The 18286-nt window shown below is 53.8% G+C and overlaps 2 pseudogenes across 1 annotated transcript; both read left to right on the plus strand.

Moving 5' to 3' along the window:
• The first annotated feature begins 1562 nt into the window (after positions 1-1562).
• On the plus strand, positions 1563-2466 carry LOC147825205 (vomeronasal type-1 receptor 90-like; annotated as a pseudogene).
• Positions 2467-6932: 4466 nt separating this feature from the next.
• Positions 6933-18076, plus strand: LOC101726541 (IQ motif and SEC7 domain-containing protein 1-like; annotated as a pseudogene). The gene is made up of 8 exons (XR_015440797.1): positions 6933-7070; positions 7461-7490; positions 8983-9107; positions 9998-10097; positions 11483-11644; positions 12296-12472; positions 16535-16584; positions 17649-18076. The product of XR_015440797.1 is annotated as an IQ motif and SEC7 domain-containing protein 1-like (transcript).
• The last annotated feature ends 210 nt before the right edge of the window (positions 18077-18286 follow it).

Here is an 18286-nt window from a genome sequence, read left to right on the forward strand (position 1 = left end):
CTTTTCCTGGTCACTAATTCCAATCTTATCATCTATATCTGAAATTCTCTCCTCACATTGGCTCATCCTGATGCATAGACTTTCAATGGAGTTCCAATCTCCTGGAAATCTGTTTGCATCTGTTTTATGGATTCCATTTGTTTCCTATGTTGTGAATCCATCGTGTTCTTCAGCTCCTCTATTTTTTTTTATCTGTGTCTGCTCTAGATTTATTAATCATGTCTTGAACTATGGGCATAATCTCTGCTGTTATGTGAGAAATTACTTCTGATTTCATTTTTTCCAGATCCTCTTTTTTTACTAGTTCAGGGAGTCCAGGTTGTTGAGTATCAGAGTGTTCCATCTCGTTTCCCTTTGGGGTTGCTGTAGGTGATCTGGAAGTGTGGTTCTGAGGCTTGTTTATGTGTCCTCTCATTTCGGTGTGGGGGGGGAGTGTGCTGCTGGCGCTCACACAGCTCACCTCGTCTGTGCTGGGAGCACTGATAGGTTGGCCTGGAAGCCCTCTACTCTGCACTGTGAGCTGTGGCCTGTTGACCCGGAAGCTTCCTCCTCTGTGCTGGGCTCTGTAGCATGTCAACCTGGAAGCCTCCTACTCTTTAGTCAGCATTTCTTTAGACACCATTATGTGTCAAGTATCATTCTGAATTTGGTACACATTGACAAATGTGTACTTAAAATCCCTTCTAAAATATGGCTGGCCACAGTTCATAGATGAGATACTTGGAGTTCAGTGTTGTGCATTATGCAAGCTAACACTTGTAAAACACAAAAGAACATTGGTATAAGTTCAAGAACTCTCAATTCAGAATCCACATTTACCAACATTTGCATTGTTAATATATTAAGGATTAGTGGACTGGAGATAAAACCATCATAAAGGATATCTCTAAAATAATATAGCTCTGTGTATGCCTGATCCACTGAGACTCTGATTCCAGGGATTGCACTTCTCCTTTTAAACAATCCTCCTCATCAAAATTCACAAAGAATTATAGTGTTCTTACCTATGTATCTGCTTAATATATCTACTTAATGGAGAAGATGCAGACCAAAACCTAATAAAGACATCATTCTTGCCCCTCAAACACTTAAAATGGAGGTGACAGTAAGAAATTCCTTTCTAGGACATAGATTTTTTATTGTACAATAAAGCTGAGGTGTCATGGGAGCCCACCAATGGGACGCCCGATGCAGCCAGGACAGGAAGTGTTCAGTAAAAGGAGAGGGTGAGGATGGCTGGAGGAAATGTGAGTTGAGACTTCAGCTTCAAAGGAGGAATGGGGTCCCCTGCGATTGATCCACATCTTCATGATGGTGATAGCACAGGTTGATGAAGATAGCAACATTCATGAGACAGAATTGTTAAAATATTTTCACTGCATATTTCTTTCTCCCATAAGATGCAGAGGACTGTAATATTGATTATGCCCAAAGCAGGCTGTAAAGAGTTAAGCCCACAATTGGCTTGTTTATGGAAGGGAGTCTGGCTGAACCCTACATGCCGAAGTCAGAATAACTTGCACCCAAATTCCATTCCCACAACTAAAACCTTGAGACTAGAAATGCCTTTTTCTGATGTTGTCTTTGGCAACTTAAGCAACACTGTCCTCTATTTCTTGAGCTTTTCCAATGACAAGCCCAAGCCCACTGGCCTGACCATTGCCCTGTTGGTTCTAATCCACACAGTGAGGCTGCTGGCAATGGCCTTCATAGCTACAGACATTTTCCACTCTCAGTGCTATTGGAACGATGTCACACACAAATCAGGTGTCTCCTTGTACAGGTTGATGAGGGGCCTCTCCACCTCTGCCACCTCCCTGCTGAGTGTCCTCCAGGCTGTTTCCTCTAGCCCAGGAAGCTCTTTTGCTAAAGTTCAAAACAGATCCCCACACCACGATCTATGTTCTCTTCTCTTCCTGTGAGTCTTCTTCCAGTCTAAAAGAGGTGGCATCATCTTCATCGTTGCCGGGCACAATGTGATTTCATTATGATCTTGTATGTGTCAGTAAATCTTGTTCTCTATGGCCCCTGAATTATGTCCTCAGACACTTGTTTTCCACACTGGTCACTTCTGGGACATCTTTCTGAAAGGGCTCGTGGCTGTTGAAAGCGGATACATGGTGACTCTCTTGTGCAGGCACAAGAAGCAGTCCTGGCCTCACCACAGCACCCGCCTTTCTCCAAAAGCATCCCCACAAGGAAGAGCTTCCTGGACAATATTACTTTTCATGACTCTCTTTGTGGCCAGGTACATTTTAGATTGCATTACCTCCTACTCAAGAATTTTGAACATGGCAAAATGACCTAATTCATCACTGTGTCCAGATGGTTCTGGGCAATGCCTATGCCACCGTCAGTCCTCTGGTGTTCATCAGCACCATAAACAGGGTAGTCAACTGTGGAAATCCAGGTGGCAAGGACAGTGAATGCTTCATTATTACTTACGGGTGGATTCCCTTAATGTGAGGCAATGCAGCCTGATGCATCATGGCACACCATGTGTGAGCTCTGGATTGAACCACAATCTGGACATAGGTCTCTCTGTTGAACCTGTGCTCCCCTACATAAACTCAGCCATTCCATATTTTATTCAAACATTAAAATACTACCTTGTGCCCTGTAAATATATACTATGATAACATGTCAATAAGAAAAATTAAAAATAGGATACACATTATATCCATTAGGATGGCTCTCACTAAAAAAGGGAAGAAAAAAGATACAAATTGCTGAGAAGATAAGAAGAAAATGTAATCCTCACATAGTATTGGTGGAAATCTAAAATGCTACAGCAGGTATACCAAACACTATGTAAAGGTGCTAAAAAAACATTAGAAATAGAACTATCATATCCTCCAGCCATCCCCCTTCTGAAGTAACATCCAAGTGAGCTGGAATCAGAATTTAGGAGGTATTAGTACTCCCAGTTTGATGCGGCACTGCTCACAACAGTCAAGGTATAGAGATGGCTGAGGCCAAGAGAGGAATGGGGAAAAAAAGAGGGGTGGGGATGGGTAGAGCATACATGTCACATCATTCCATCACTGAGAACAGACATCCTAGCATCTGATACACCACTGATGTGTCTGTGGGACATTATGATGAATGTAATTAGGCAGAACAGAAAGAAAAATCCTGCATGATGCCACTTACATGAGATTATCTAAAACTGCCAAATTTATGGAAACACAATAGCCTGTTAGTTGGTTGGGGCTAGGGTTAATGTGAAATAAGGCATTGTTGTTCAAGACTGTAAAGTTTCGATGATAAGACATAAATAATTTGGAAGAATTGGCTGTATGGTACTGTGATTACAGTTCACAGTATTTTAAGATACACTTTAAATTATTTAAGTGTGGAAATCACTTCACAGTCACTGTGGGTACATGAAAATGGACAGCGGAACAAAGCTGTAGAATCTTGAAATAGCCAAAGCTGGAAGAATGTGAGAAGAAAACAAAATGGTTTTAGTACTGGACTAAAACTTGAAGCACAAAATAAAAATATCAGTCCATATTGATGTAAGTAAGTTACTTCATGGAAAATAAAGAAGAGGGAAGAGGTGAATCCTCCTTACAGAAGAACTCACAATAATACAGGGAGACAGAATGCCCTCCCTTCCAGCAAGTGTGCTTAGTACCTGGCTCCTTAAAGAGTGGGCTTGGTGGCTCCCTTGTAAAAAACACAGCAACTAAAACAGAAAGGAAGTAACTCACAGAGGACAAACTTGGGAAATGACACACTGACCAAGTGGTAAAAGGTACATTCACCAGTGATTTCATATGGCTGTCCTGTAACACATTACCCTGTGACAAGGACATTTCAATTCTTTCATTTTCCTCCCAAAATTATGTAATTGCAGTCTGAAAACACACACAAGGAATGGAATGCCACTGAATACTGAATGTGGGACACTATACAAAATACTTGGCCAATATCTGTCATTGCTGAAAAGGTCATGAAAAAACAAGAAAAGCCTGAGAAACACTTGAAGACCAGAGGAGAATAGTGATATTTGACAGCTGAGTAGAATGTGGCACCCTGGACTCAGAAGAGCCAAAAGTGGACAAAAAAGAAAAAAAAGTAATGAAATCCAAATGTTGCCTGAGGTGTACTAAAGAGTACTGTCCAGTATCACTTTCTTAGTTTTCTACCAGGATGTTAGGAACTGCACATTTTCCCCTCAAGATTCCTGTGTGGCAGCACTTAGGTCCTGTCCCTGAGAATATGACTGGAAACAGGAGCTTCAGAGAGGTCAGGAGGTACAAATGAGGTTACATGGGATTGTCCCAATCAAGTATGTCCCAAGTCCTTGAAAGAGGACCAGATGAGGACACGAACAACACTCAGACAGACCATGAGAGGACACAGCATGGAGGCAATTCTGTGTGAAGCAAGGGCAGAGGAGCAGGACAAACCACACCCGATGAAGCATTTCTCTTGGACTTTCAGCCTCCAGGCCTGGGAGAAGAGAGGTTTCTGTTGTTTCAGTCACCTGCTCTTGGTGCTTTGGCAGGTCAGGTCTAGCAAACCAGTATACAAAGAACTGTAAAATTTTGGAGATGAGGCCAGGGATTTAGCTCAGTGTTTCCACCGCCTGCCTTGCAAGTGCAAGGGCCCAAGTTCGATCCCCGGTACCAAAAAAAAAAATTATTTTTCGGAGATGAAGGATCTAGAAACAGAATGCTATATTGCGAGTTGTCTGCAAATTAATAATGACTCAAAACTAAAAATTATATTGCAAAACTCTGCACAAACATTTGGTGGCCAAAGCTGGGACACTATGAGAAGCTTAGATTATGCCATAAAATAAAAGAAATCCTCGAGAGCCCACACTTATGTAATGGTATGATTTAATGACTCCCTAAGTGGAGAAAGGGAGCTCTTCCTTCCACTCAAACCCTATGCAATACAGAAGGAAGGTGAGAAATGCAAACTCAACTGCAGGCAAGAAGTGGAGTAGTAAGTGTCAGGCAAGAGAGACTGACAAAGCTAAAGAAAGATCACCACGTGAAAGTGTGACGAGAAACAGGATGTCTGCTGCTGGACTCAAACTGTCTTCTCTGGGGATGCTTCCCGTGCCAAAGGAAAAATGGTGCCTTTACAGTGGGGAGAACTGCCAGCACTTCACAGGAAATAAGAAACACTGCTGGAACCCAACACACTGAGGTGGCGTATCTACCCACAGGCTGTGCTAAGAAAGGCGGTCACTACCTGGGGGTCCTGGCCAAAAATGCACTTCTATGTTATCATTGGAAAACCCCAGACAATTCCAGAGTGGGGGTTGCCATGGCTCTGAAACTGTGAAGGGCATGACAGGTGACTGTGGTCCTGTCACAGACTGGAGTAGTGTACGGAGGCATGAAAACTGAATGCCTCGTGGGATCGTCCGTGCTGGGATGGGAACACGACGGAGTGGGAAATTTGATCCATATGTACTAGTAGTTAGTAGTACTGAATCAGTATCAGTTTGTTGGTTTGGACAATGGACCTATGACTACATAAGAAATCAAATTTAGAGACAGCAAAGTGGAGGATATGTGGGAAGGCTACTTGTGACAGACCACTCTGACCAAAGTCAGAGCAGGCTGTAATATTGGTGGGCATCTCCCCCCACCCCCACCTCACCCCCTAACCCCCAGTGTTTGGCTATAATGTAGTCGGGGTGGGACGGAAGCCTATGTGACTCACGGGACCATGTCCGATGGTGCAGCAGGCTAGTACTACAGCTGCTAGTGAGATAACACTGCAGCCCAGGACCTGGTGACTCCGAGCCACATTCCATCCCCAGAGCTGCCCATCCCTTAACTGTTTTCAGTAACTTACTAGTGAAGCATGACCAACCTTCGGTCAGTTCAGCTCCTTCTACAAGGATGACTACTCCTCCTTTCTACCAGCCTTGCCTGTGTCAGCTGATGTCACAGGATGCCACATGAGTCCCTCTACCCTATTCTTACCCTTGCTTATGTAATCAATAAATACTGGGGGACCTGGTTGCTTGTGGTCCTCGCCACATGCCTGGCCTCATGGCCACATGCTCGGCGCAGCCCAACCCACTTCCCTGCTATCTCTTTAAGTCTCCTTTCTGTGTCTTTCTTTTTGCCTTGCCTCATCTTGCAGGAGATCCACATTCTTGGCCAAGCCCTTGAGAGCTACTACACCTTCCATTTACCTGCGTAGCTACATTATTTCATAATGAACTATTTTAAAGAGCTAAATTTGCACACAATTACAGATGATCATGGAGGAATGGGGATCTGTAGGCAGGAGAAGCATAGAATAAGGCCCTCCTTAGTCTTCATTCAAGAAAGTAGTAAGAATCTTTCTACAACCAGCTTTGGCCTCTGCAGTTAGATTCACCAGCTAATCCTGACTAAAGGACTTAAGGCTTTACTAGAAGAATTCATTTTGAAACAATTACAAGGACAAGGGGAGGAACAGAAGAAAACCAGATATACAATGGCACCACAGAGCCCAAACAGCATACAAATTTACAGCTAAGGAAGGAATGCTCTCTAATGAAGAGATGAAGCAGAGGAAGAGCTGACAGACAAAGCATGAGGAAGGCAGGAGCCAAGATAACCTCTCTACCCTGCGATAAAATGCAAAGGAAACAAGGGGCAGCTACCTAACTTAAAAGAAAACTCTTAGTGTGTGTGTATTTAATATATATATATATAATATATGTGTATATATATTTATTTTCACTCTAGGGTCACAATATTACTACATTAGATGCACACACATCCCCTTACTTAATCACTACTCCTAAGTTGCCTTTTCTATAGAGCTATGGCTCTATTGGGAACCAGGAAATGCCTCCTCTTCTGATCTGGTTTAGAAACCGGAAACTGGGGGTGAGCTTAGAGCTGGGGCTACCACTGTCCACGCCCCAGCCACACTGACTCCTTGCTGCTGTCCCCTGTCCAGGCATGGATGATGGTGAGGACATTCCCCAGGAGATGCTGATTGGGATCTTCAAGTGAATCCGGAAGCGGGAGCTGAAGACAAGCGAGGACCACGTGTCCCAGGTGCAGAAGGTGGAGAAACTGATCATGGGGAAGAAGCTGGTCCGTGCTCAACCCTCGGGCCCGGGCCGCCTGCCTGTCCTTCTGGCCCCTGCCAGGCAGAGCTGGCAAGTGACTTCCAGGCTGGCTATTCTGAGTGGCTCCTGCAGTCTCTCGGCACTGCAGCCAGTTGCTCTGGGTTGCACTTCAGACCCTGAGGTTTAGTGACAGCCCAGTTCCAACTCTGGTGTCTTTCCTTGGTGACCTGAGCCTCCTGTCCCTAACAGTGCACTACAGTGAGCCCTCCACCATGGCCAGTGCCCTGGCATCCAGGCTGGTGGAGCTGGGGCCTGGTGCCCTGGCAAGGGGAGGGGCCAGGCGTTGCTGCACACACCTCGCTGTCCCAGGTGTGTGGACATTAACTTCCATTCCTGTGTTCCTGTTTTCCCGCAGAATGGATCCCTGAACCACAGACTTGGCTGTGTGAGTACCTCTCTGCTTCTGCCTCTAGCTGCTGTCCACTTGCCCCGGGGAGCCCCGATATGTCCCACCATGTCCCTGGCCAGGTCCCCGTGCTCTGAGAACCAGACTTCTGGGCGCTGAGTTCACTTCGCCCGACCAACACTCAGTTTCCTGGTTCTCTGGACTCACCTCTTGGTGGCCTTGAGACCACAGGCACAAGGGAGGGCTCCAGGGTCAGGCCTGTGGTGGACTCAACTGTCACCCCTTTGGGTGGCCTCAGATGGGCTCTGCCAAGAGCCTGCCCCTGGCCCTCACATCCAGGCCCTGCTTCTCCCAGCCCCATCCCCACTGCACTGCCTGCGACTGCCCTGCCCTGTGGCCTCACAGCGCATGGGCATACACTAGCCCAGCAGCATGGGACATGTCCCCATCTCTGTCCCCATCCCCAGTGCCCCAGCGAGACACCTAGACCCCCACACTCCTGTCCTTGACCCTCTCCAGCCCTCGTCCCTCCTGCCTCTCCCCCCTCACACTTCTCTCCCAGGGCACCAGGTGCATCAGGGCCCGTCCCCTGTGCCCTGTTTCTTTACAATCAATCTGTGTCCTGTGAGAGCCAAGGTACTCTTGAGCCAACCCCAGGCCTCCCTGATTTGTCCCCCAGCCCTGAGACCCCAGTCAGAGCCTTTGCAGCGAGGTTGAGGGAAGCAGGTGCACCATGGGGGTGTTTGGAGCAGGTGGGCACAGTGGACGAGGCCTAGGCAGCCACCCTGGGCACAGCTGTGGCTCGGATCTTGGAGGGGGCCTTCTGGGTTGGAACCACTGAAACCTGTGGGGGCCCGGCAGTGAGGGAGCATCCCGTAGGCTGGAACCAAATCCCAGCCCTGCAGCCTCCTGGCTTGTTGATGGAAGGCAGGTGCCTCAGCCCTCTGTGCCTCAGTTTCCCCATCCAGAGTCAACTTTCTCTGGAAAGGCTTTTGTTGTAAACGGATGGCTTTATAGGTGGATGTACACCTACGGGCAATCAGAAAACCTGACTTCCCCCTGGAAATGTAAAGTTAAGTCTGATTCTCACCAAAGAACAGAAAGAAGGGCTCAACAAAGTGAGGGTGCTTCCCAACTCCTTCAGGAAAGTGGACATCAGGAATTTTCTTTGTACTTTTAGGTTTTGTGAGATAGGGTCTCACTGTGTAGTTCAGGCTGGCTGAAACTCACTATGTAGCCCTGGCTGGCCTCAAACTCATGGTGATCCTCCTGCCTCAGCCTCCCTAGTGCTAGGATTATGGGTATGCGCAACCATGCCCGACAATATCAGCACTTTGAGAGCAGCTGCCAAGGACAGACTGGGGACAGCTGCTGGCAGCCAGGACCCTGTCTGGCCTGCACAGTTGGTGGGAGGTGTTTTGCATACCAGGCTGACAGGCTGGTTTCCAGCAATGCTAGCAGACTTCTTAGCTGCAGTCCGTGGGTCCCCAAGCAGGGGCTGGTGGCGAAGGCGACATCTCTCCCTGCACAGGTGCTGTCTCTGCCCCATCAGCGGCTGGTCTGCTACTGCCGGCTCTTTGAGGTTCCCAACCCCATCAAGCCCCAGAAGCTGGGCTGCATCAGCGCTAAATCTTCCTGTTTAACGACCTCCTGGTGGTACGTGGGTGGCTTGTGCGCTGTGTCCTGGGGCCCCGGTCTCCGTCTGGCGGTGTCTTGGGTTACAAGGGACAGAATCCAACCCAAACTGGTGCCCATGGAAAGCAGCCTTCCTTGGTACAGGTGAACATGCAGCAGAGCGTTTAGATCTCAGCCACAGCTGTTTTCCGGGACTCCACTCTCTGACCTCGGAGCAGTGTGGGCTGCTTCTCTGGGGGGCTTCTTGCTGGCAGGCACTCTCTAGGAGGGAGGAGGGAGGAGGGAGGATGCCCTCAGTGCCAGGACCACCCAGTTCAGAGCCAGTAGGGTTCATGAGCCTTTTGAGCCTCACAGAGTGAACCTATGCCTCCCAGCCTCACCCCCTGCCCCAGCCAATCACTGTGGCTTCTAGGGGTAGTGAGTTCTGATTGGCTCAGTCTGTGGCCCAAGCCCTACCCCCTGGAGCTGGGAGGAGATTTCTCTCTTTCCTTCAGATTAGGCTGGGGGGGGGGCAAGTTCCCCAGTTGAGGGAAGACTTGTGCTGGTCCCGTGCCAGGTCTGACTTCTCCACAGGGCTGGTCCCTGAAAGACCAAGGCCTGACCTCGAGGTCAGCACACCGGGCCCTGACTGCCCGTCCATCCTCCTGGCACCAGACCCCAGGCACCCAGCTCCCACTGTGACAGGGCCCTAAGGGGGCACCCACAGGGATGGCAGTGCCTCTGCTGTACTGTGGGGCTGTGTCACCAGCCAGGATGGCATCCAGGACTCAGGGACAGGCACCACTGTCCCAACATAGCGTCCACCCAGGTCAGCTGAGCCCAGAGCTGCTGCCCTCTGGCCTGAAGGACGGTCCCAGGTGCAGTGCAGAGTCCCCTCAGTCCCGAGGCCCAGCTCTGTCTCTGCGCCCTAGGTCACCAAGATCTTGCAGAAGAAGAAGAACTCGGTGACATACAGCTTCCGGCAGTCCTTCTCCCTGTAAGGCCTGCAGGTCTTGCTCTTCGAGAACCAGTGTGAGTCTGTGAGGGGTGCGCCTGCATCCGCCTGCCACAGGGCGTCTTCCTGTGCCCCTCACCTGCCTCAGCACAGTGAGCAGCCGAGAGCAGGACCTGACACGGTCCCCAGGGTTCCCAGGCTCAGCCCCAAATCCCGGAGCATGGTTCACCCCGTATTTAAATGTAGGGAACAGGGGAAGGGGGTGTTACCAGAACCTCTGCAGTGAGTCTTGGTCTCCTGCGAGCCACGGCAGCACACGGCGAATTACAGGAAAGGTAGAAAAATGAGACTGAGAAGAAGCTGAGCTTTGGGTCTGATCAGTGCTGCTCTGGGCAAAGACAAAAACCCCAGTTTACCACACCTTTTATTCAGTACCTCATAACAAATGACTTGCAGAGAATCCAGTACATCGGGAGAAACAAATGTAACAAATGACTTGCAGAGAGTTCAATAGTTCACATTGGGATAAACAAGGTGTAACAGAAGGCTTGCAGAGAGTTCAGTACATCTCGGGCAAACAAGATGTTAATAGTCCAAGAACAGCGAGGAACTGAGCAGATGTTTGTTTTCCCGGGATGTTTCTTGTCCTGGAGAATCACAGCATCACTGGATCACTGAAGTCTCAGTTGTGACAGGAGGCCAAACTGGAGTTATTCTGTAGCTGGGCTGTAGGCAAGAGAACTAGGCTAACCAAATGATTTTTCCCTAGAATTATGTAGCATTGCTCCCAACATTTAAATCTTCACATCAACATTTAAATATATTGGGCTCTTCACCTGAAAAATCGGGCTTGGTGTCACCTGGGGCCCCTTCTTGTGCAGTGGCAGGAAGCTGTGGTGCACATGGACACGTGCATACTTGCGCGTGCGCTCGCACACACACCAGCACACCACAGTCACTTGCAGCCCCACCAGGCAAAGAGCCTTGAAATATCCAGTAGGGGACTCTCAGCCAGGGGATTGGCATGGCCAGAGCCAAAGCCCGGGTGGCACCAAGGAGGCCACTGTGTGTGCCAGGGGCTGTGGGCACTCGGGAGAGCAGCTGTCAGTGTGTCATCCAGAACTGCCCGGTGATGGGATGACACACCCGGCCCAGCTCAGGATACCCTCTGTTCTCCTCTAGGACTTGGCACCTGGCAGTGGCCAAGGGCCACAAGGCAAGGGCCATCTTCCTGACCCTCAGGCAGGTCTGGCGGCTTTCCTCTCTGGCGAGTTGTGTCACCCCTACTCAGTGTGCAGATAGGGCCCAGGCCGGGGACATGTGACCATACGTGCTTGCCCTGGTTCTGCTGCTGAGGCGGGGCTCAGAGCCCTTCTCCAGGACACGCATGTCCCCAGCCCTGTGGCCAGCATGGACCCCACAGAGAGTGCGCTGAGCCCACGCTCTCCCTTCTCCCTCACAGACTACCCCAATGGCATCCGGCTCACGTCTGCTGTGCCTGGGGCAGACACCAAAGTGTTAATCACCTTCAATGCCCCCAACCCTCAAGACCGGAAGAAGTTCACCGATGACCTGCGGGAGTCTGTGGCCGAAGTGCAGGAGATGGAGAAGCACCGGATAGAGTGTTAGTCCCAGAGCCGGCATTCGGGAGGCACCGTCCCTCAGGTTCCCTGGGTCCCCCAGGCTGGCTAGGCTCCCACCTTTGCCTCCCTGTCTCTCACCACAGGGGAGGCGCCTCTATTCCCCCCTGGCCTCCACAGCCACCTGGCGGGACAGCAATGCCCAGGCCACAGACACTGCCAGCAAGATGCCTGGGAGGGAAGGGCCCACCTCTCTCAGGCCACAGTCCCTCCTGTCTGAGCACAGCAGCTGCCCAGGGGCGCCCCCTACTGCCCGGTGACACATGGGCCAGAGCTGCAGGGCTTGGGGTGAGGCCTTTGCCTTCAGCCTGATTCTTAGCCAAGCCTCCTCAGTGGAGAGGCCCCAGGTCACTCCCTGCAGACACGAGGCTGCCCCCTCTGTAGCAGTGCCTGGCTGAGCCCTGCTTCCCTCCCAGACCCAGCCAGCCCTCACCTCCCTGCCTGTCTGAGCTGGACATGCAGCTCATTGCTGCAGCCTGGCCTCCCCTGGGTCCTGCCCAGGTCTTCATCTGGTGGGTGGTGGCCCAGGCCAGTGCCAGCTGCAAGCAGAGAGCCACGGTCACCTACATCTCCTGCCTGGGCTGCCCTCCCCCAGATGTGCCCCCCTCACCCATCTGTCACCCTTTCTGTTCCAGCGGAGCTCAAGAAGCAGAAGGGCATCGTGCGGCCCAGCATGTCCCAGTGCTCCAGCCTCAAGAAGGAGCCTGGCAACAGCACGCTGAGCCGGGCCTGCCTGGATGACAGCTACACGAGTGGCGAGGGCCTCAAGCGCAGTGCACTCAGCAGCTCCTTGCGCGACCTGTCAGAAGTGGGTAAGGGCCTGGCCGGAGCTGCCTCCTTAGCCAGTGTGCACAGGTCCAAGGTGGCCAGTCGGGGACAGAGCTTGAGCAGGCTTCCCCTGGCTGCACACTGAGCCGCCTCTGACCCCACAGAAGGGCAAGGAGAGCGGGGCCATCTGCCCCAGAGGAGAGTGCAGGACAGCCAGGGGCCACCCCTTTCTCTTCCTTCTTTGAGGGTCTTTATTCTTTCACTTGGCTTTAAAAAGCACTCCAAGGCCAAGAGCCTGGCCAGCGTGTCCCGTGTTCTCTGTGCTGTGCATCCCGTGTTCTCTGCTGATGAATGAAATGGAGTGAAGCCCTCCCAGCGGCCTGTGCGCCCCTTCCTGGGTCCCCATTCATGCTTTCCCGGCAGGGCCTCCATCCAGCCCGGCACGGTCACCGAAGCCTGCGTGGTCGGCTCCCGGGTACTGGCAAAGCCCTGGTGGAAGTCGTGGTTGTTGGTGTCTGTTTCTGTGTGTGTGTGTAATTTGCTGCCAGCCACTTACCCCAAGCAAGCAGCACCCCTCAAGCCCCTAGGTTTCCAGGAGGAGAAGGGACTGTGAGGCTCAAGGAGCTTCCTAGATGGGCTCTTCTAGCTCTGCACAGGAAGAGAGCCCTCAGCCCCTCGCAGCTCGGCCGCAGCCCGCTCTGTCTACAACACTGTCAGAGAAGAACGGGGTGAGGGTGTGTGCCCCAGCAGCCACATAGCTACCACGAGTCTGTGCATCCAGCCAGCATCCCCCTGGGGAAGGAGGCTCTGGGGCAGCAGTGGTTGCAGGGAATTGTCCCCCAGGTGGCATGTGGGCCCCAGGAGCCCGATGTAGCCCTGAGCCAGTGAGACCCTCGAAGGCCGAGACCAACCGCCTTCTCTCCACGGGCCTTACCCACCACCCAGCCCTGCCTCAGGCCCTGGCCTCGGCCAGTGTGGGCCCCGGGAGCCTGCTCAGGGTGCCATCCCATGCCTGCGGCCCTGCCCCACACAGCTTACTCATTTCTCAGGAAGTTTCTATTCTTTTTCAGTTGAATTTTTTCTTTGCTTTTGTCACTTTTTCTTTCCTTAGCAAAACCCGGAATTCATTGCCAGCATGAGAGTTTAAGGCAGAGCTTCTCAACTTGGGCACCGTGGGCGTTTTGGCTAAACAACCCCAGCCTTGCAGGAGGCCACACAGCACCCCTGGCCCGTCCTGCCTGTCCCTGGCATCTCCACAAGCCGCCAGGGGACCCTCAAGCGTGGGTTGAGAACCCCTGGCTTTCCTGGTCGCCTTGTTCACCCAGCTACATGTCTCGGGACTGCTTGGGCCTCTGAGGTGTGGCCAAGCTGTTTGAGTTTGTGCACTGTGGCAGGCCACGCCCCCTCCCCCAGGCAGCTGCCAGAGAGGCCCTGTCCAGCCCCCCTAGGTAGCAGTGGCTCCTGTGGCCAGCCAGACACTCTCCCCGCTGTCTGGGGACCCTGAGGTCTGCACAGCCCACTCACCGAGGAGCAGGTCCCTGGGCGCCCTGTGCATGGAAAGCCTGGGGTGAACTGAGGAGGAGTCTGCACGGAGGAGACTGCTGGACCAGCGGCTTGGAGGCTGAAGGATTCCTGCTGTGGACCGGCTATGCTGTGAGCCCCCTGCAGGCAATGTGACACCCTGGCCCACACCACACACAGTCTGGGGTGGTGACACCAAGACAACTCTTTGGTCCACGTCTGTCCAGGAGACAACATACAGAGGACACAGCCTGAGCCCCACGTGAACTGGACCAGGGAGGTGACCCCTGTCTGCTGGCCCTGGAGGAAGCCATTGTCACTCAAGCTGGAGAGGGAAGGGCACTGGGGTCTGTCCTCAGCACCCGGCCCAGCTCAGTGGTGCAATGGTAGATGCTATATGGGCTGTCACCCAGCTGACCTCTGCTGAGCTGACCAGCACAAGTCCCCACGGAGAGGCCATCCTTGGCGTTGATAGTAGCACCAGTGGCACTGGAGATGGATGGACAAAGTATTACCACCTGTAGCCACCATGACACGCCTGAGGCCAGGCTCTGATGTCCAGCATTGGAGCCAGCCTACCAGGCCATGTCCTCACCGCAATGTGGAAGGTCAATGTGTGCGGACCATACAGAACCAGCCCTGGCTGCTGGGCCCAGTGAGGGCACCATGGAGTGAGAACCGCACAGCTGCATCCTGTCCTGCTGTGGCACCCCATGTGCCAGCTGTCCAGCAGGGTTCCCTGGCCACAGGAATGCTGGGTGTGCCTGTGAGCACGGGGCTCCCTCCGCATCCTGGGTCGAGTTACAAGTTCAGCATCGCACTTTGGAAACATCACTCTGAGACAGCCCATTTAAAGGCCCTGATGTCTGCTCCCAGAGGGCAGAGAAGGAGCACGAGAAAGACCTTGTTCACCCCCAAGCCCAGCTCTGCAGGCCTGGCCCACAACTGCCAGGCACAGCGGGTGGACAGAGGTGGGTATGGCAGGGACAGGCAGCTGGCTGTCCTCTGTCCTTGGCTTGTACTCAGTTGAGGGAGTGGGCCAAGCCTTTCAGGGGCCAGAGAGCAGATTTTAAAACACTGAAGAACTGAGCATGGTGGATCATGCCTGTAATCCCAGCACTCTGGGAGGCTGAGACAGGAGGATTACAAGTTCAGCCCCAGCCTGGTCAATTTAGCAAGAGCCTGCCTCAAAATAAAAGAGGGCTGGGAATGTAGCCCTGTGCTAAGACCCTCGGCTCAGTCCCCCTTTATTGCAGTCACTAAGCAAATGCCAAAGACAGCAGAGATCAGACTGTCAGCATTTCCATGTGGCACCACAGTGTCCTGAGTGTGGAGTTCAGGGCCACCCGGGAGGCCAGCCAGGGAAGGCAGGCCGGGTCAGTTTCACAGGAGGGGAACCTGAGGTCTGGAACCTAAGCGCCTGTTCTGTGTCCCTGGACACTGCTGGCAAAGGGCTGCTTCCCACCCGAGGACAGCAGAAGACACAGGGACCGGGGCCCAGTCATCCCCAGGGCGTGGCAGCGGTGGAAACGCTCTGCTGGACTGTGGCACAGCTGTCTGTGGCCCTGGTGCCCACTTGGGTCAGCAGGCAGGATGAAGTGACTGGACTCCCCATCAGTGTGGCCATCCCAGCACACTCGTGTGACCGTGACGAACCCTGCAGCTCCACCTGACACTTTCAGGTGCCCTGGCCTGGCTCTGAGGAGCGGCAGCATTTGCCCCAGAAGCAGGGGCAGGGGATGCCTCGGAGTACGTGGCAGCCTCCCCTGTCCCCAAGGCCCGGGGCCACCTGGCTTTGCGTTCAGAGCAGTGGCAGTGTGGCCTAGACTGTGGTTGCAGTGACGGACACAGTGCTGCAAGCCTCAGTGACGGGCGCTGTGGGAACTGTGCCTTCCATCCCCGCCTGCCACTACCTAGCCCCTCCTCCGATGCAGGAGTGCAGCATGGTGCTGCGGAGTGCCTGTGTGCAGCGTGCTGGGGGCGAGGCCATGACAAGGCCTGCTGGCTCGGGGAACCCCGTGCCCGCACCTGGAGGGGGCTGGGAGGGGAGGAGCAAGGGCCCTGTCATGCCTGTCTCCTGCCCCCCACCAGGGCACTGCACAAACAGCACTCAGCCCAGAGGCCCCGGGAGGTTTGTTCCCCTCACCCACCACCCCACTCTGCCACAAACTGGGGCACATATATATGTGTGTATGTGTGCATGTACATGCATGTATATGAGACCCACGCAGTCAGGGCCCGGGCCAGCCTGGGTGCTTGTGGCCACTGAGAAGCCACCCGTGCACCTTCCCCTCTGCACGCAGCTGCACTCGACGACAGGAGTCGCACTGAGCCAGCTGTACACATGTCCCTGTCCCAGGATCCTTCCCCATGGCCTGGGGTGCAGGACAAGGAGCAGAAAGTTGGTGCTGGCTTGAAACATCTTTCCTGAAGTCCTCACTGCGTACTTGGTGTTGGGCAGGCAGGCCTGGCCCCTGTGCCTGCTCGGTGGCAGTGGCGGTGGCGGCAGCAGCACCAGGCAGGCAGGCAGGCGGCGCCCAGCCTGGTGTGCGTGTCTAACCTCTGGTATTGCATGTTCTGGGCAGGGAAGCGAGGGCATTGCAGCAGTGCGGGATCGCTAGAGAGCAATGTGGAAGTAAGTAGGAAGCACCTCGTCCGGCTGGCTGTCCGTGTCACCCCATCCTTGGTTCTCTGTCATCTGTCCTGCTCTGCCTCCCCTGCACAGACAGGCAGACGTGGCCCGCCCTGCCTGCCCCCGCCCTGTGCATGCAGCTTCTCTGCCTCCCACATCCATGCCTCTCACCGCTTGTTTTGGACCCACTGGTGGGGGGTGGCTCTGGATTTTGTGTTTTCATTTTGCTTAACCCTTGTCCCCTGTGGTCCCTGAGCATGGTTAACCATCCCGGCTTCACAAACCCACCCTGGGGTCCCTGCCCCGGCTGTCACTGCCCTTCCACTGGCTGTGGGATCTGTCTGCCCCACTCGGCTTCTGTGTCCGGCCACACCATCACTTCCTTCCTGGAGTTGGGCTGGCTGTGTCTGCCATCAGGACACCATGGAATTGCGTAGCTATCCCCTGGGAGGACAGCGTCTGAGAGAGGAGTCAGTGTGAAGTTCATGAGATTTCATTCATCCTTTCCCATCCAGCACTGTCCTCATCTTGGCTCAGCTGGCAGATCCTTTTCTGTTTTTCCTTTTCTTCATTTGGTTGGCAGTAGGTAGCTGCAGTGAAATGCCTAGGCAGCCCACGCCCCCAGGGACAAGGCTGCAGGGCCCCCCTTGTCTGTGTCACCAACCCCTCAGGCACATTGGGACCCCCATGTGGGTGGGGCCAATATCCCCGGCCCATGGAGAGGTCCCAGGGGAGATTAGGACAGACGTCAGCAGGAGCTGGGCTGCTTTTCCACGCACAGTACCCCTCCCTGCCTCATGCCTCTCACAACACCCAGCCCAGAACCTGAGCCCTCAGGCAGGCAGCCCGCACGATGTCTGTGCCGCATGTGCACCATGGCCCAGAAAGTAGGTGCCTCCTCCCCTACCCGCATCCCCCGAGGAGGCAGCCCGGGTCCAGAGCCCCCCGGCCTGTGAGCGGACCAAGGGCTTAGCAGTCAGCAGGGGACTTTTACATTGAAAGAAAATCATTCTGACCTCCGTGCTGTAAGATCTTTTAATGTTGATTTCTATGAATTTCCTTTTCAGAGGTCCGTCATTAGCAGTCCTCACATGCGCCGAAGAGCTGCATCCACACGGGAGTGTCCATCTAGCCCACACCAGACCCTGCCCAACTCCTCCTCCCTCCTGGGCTCCTTGTTCGGGAGCAGGCCAGGGAAGCCCCCTCCCCAGACCCACCCCCATCACGCCCAGTGCTGCCGCCTACAGCAGAACCCGCCCCCCTACCACCACCACCACCACTACCACCCACCCCAGCACCTCCAGCACGCCCACCAGTACCACCATGGCCCCCACGGGGGGCACTCCGCCTACAGCGCCCAGGGCCACGGCCACCCACCGCTGCCCGAGGCCCACACCGGCCACGCAGCGCACCACCACGGGCGCCCCCCCCGCCCCCCCCTCGCCTCCCCGCCAGCAGCAAGGCCAAAACCGGCGGCATCAGCACAATTGTGTAGACAGCCGGCGGGGCGGGCGGAGGCCTGCCCGGGGCACCTCGTTTCCAGCTCTCCACGACCCTGACAGCTGAGCCCCTGCTGTCTCAGAGCCACCGGCTCGCCTCCCGTGGGGCAGACACCTTCCAGATGCAGCCTGGGCGCCCTGGGCTCCCTTCCCCTGGTGCGAGGGTGGCCCAGCAGCCACCGCCAGACTCCAAAGGCCGCCAGCTG

The sequence above is a fragment of the Heterocephalus glaber genome, unplaced genomic scaffold (assembly GCF_053883595.1).
Source record: "Heterocephalus glaber isolate CG9 unplaced genomic scaffold, H.glaber_assembly_v1.0 deba00001504, whole genome shotgun sequence".
In the NCBI taxonomy this organism is placed as follows: domain Eukaryota; kingdom Metazoa; phylum Chordata; class Mammalia; order Rodentia; family Bathyergidae; genus Heterocephalus; species Heterocephalus glaber.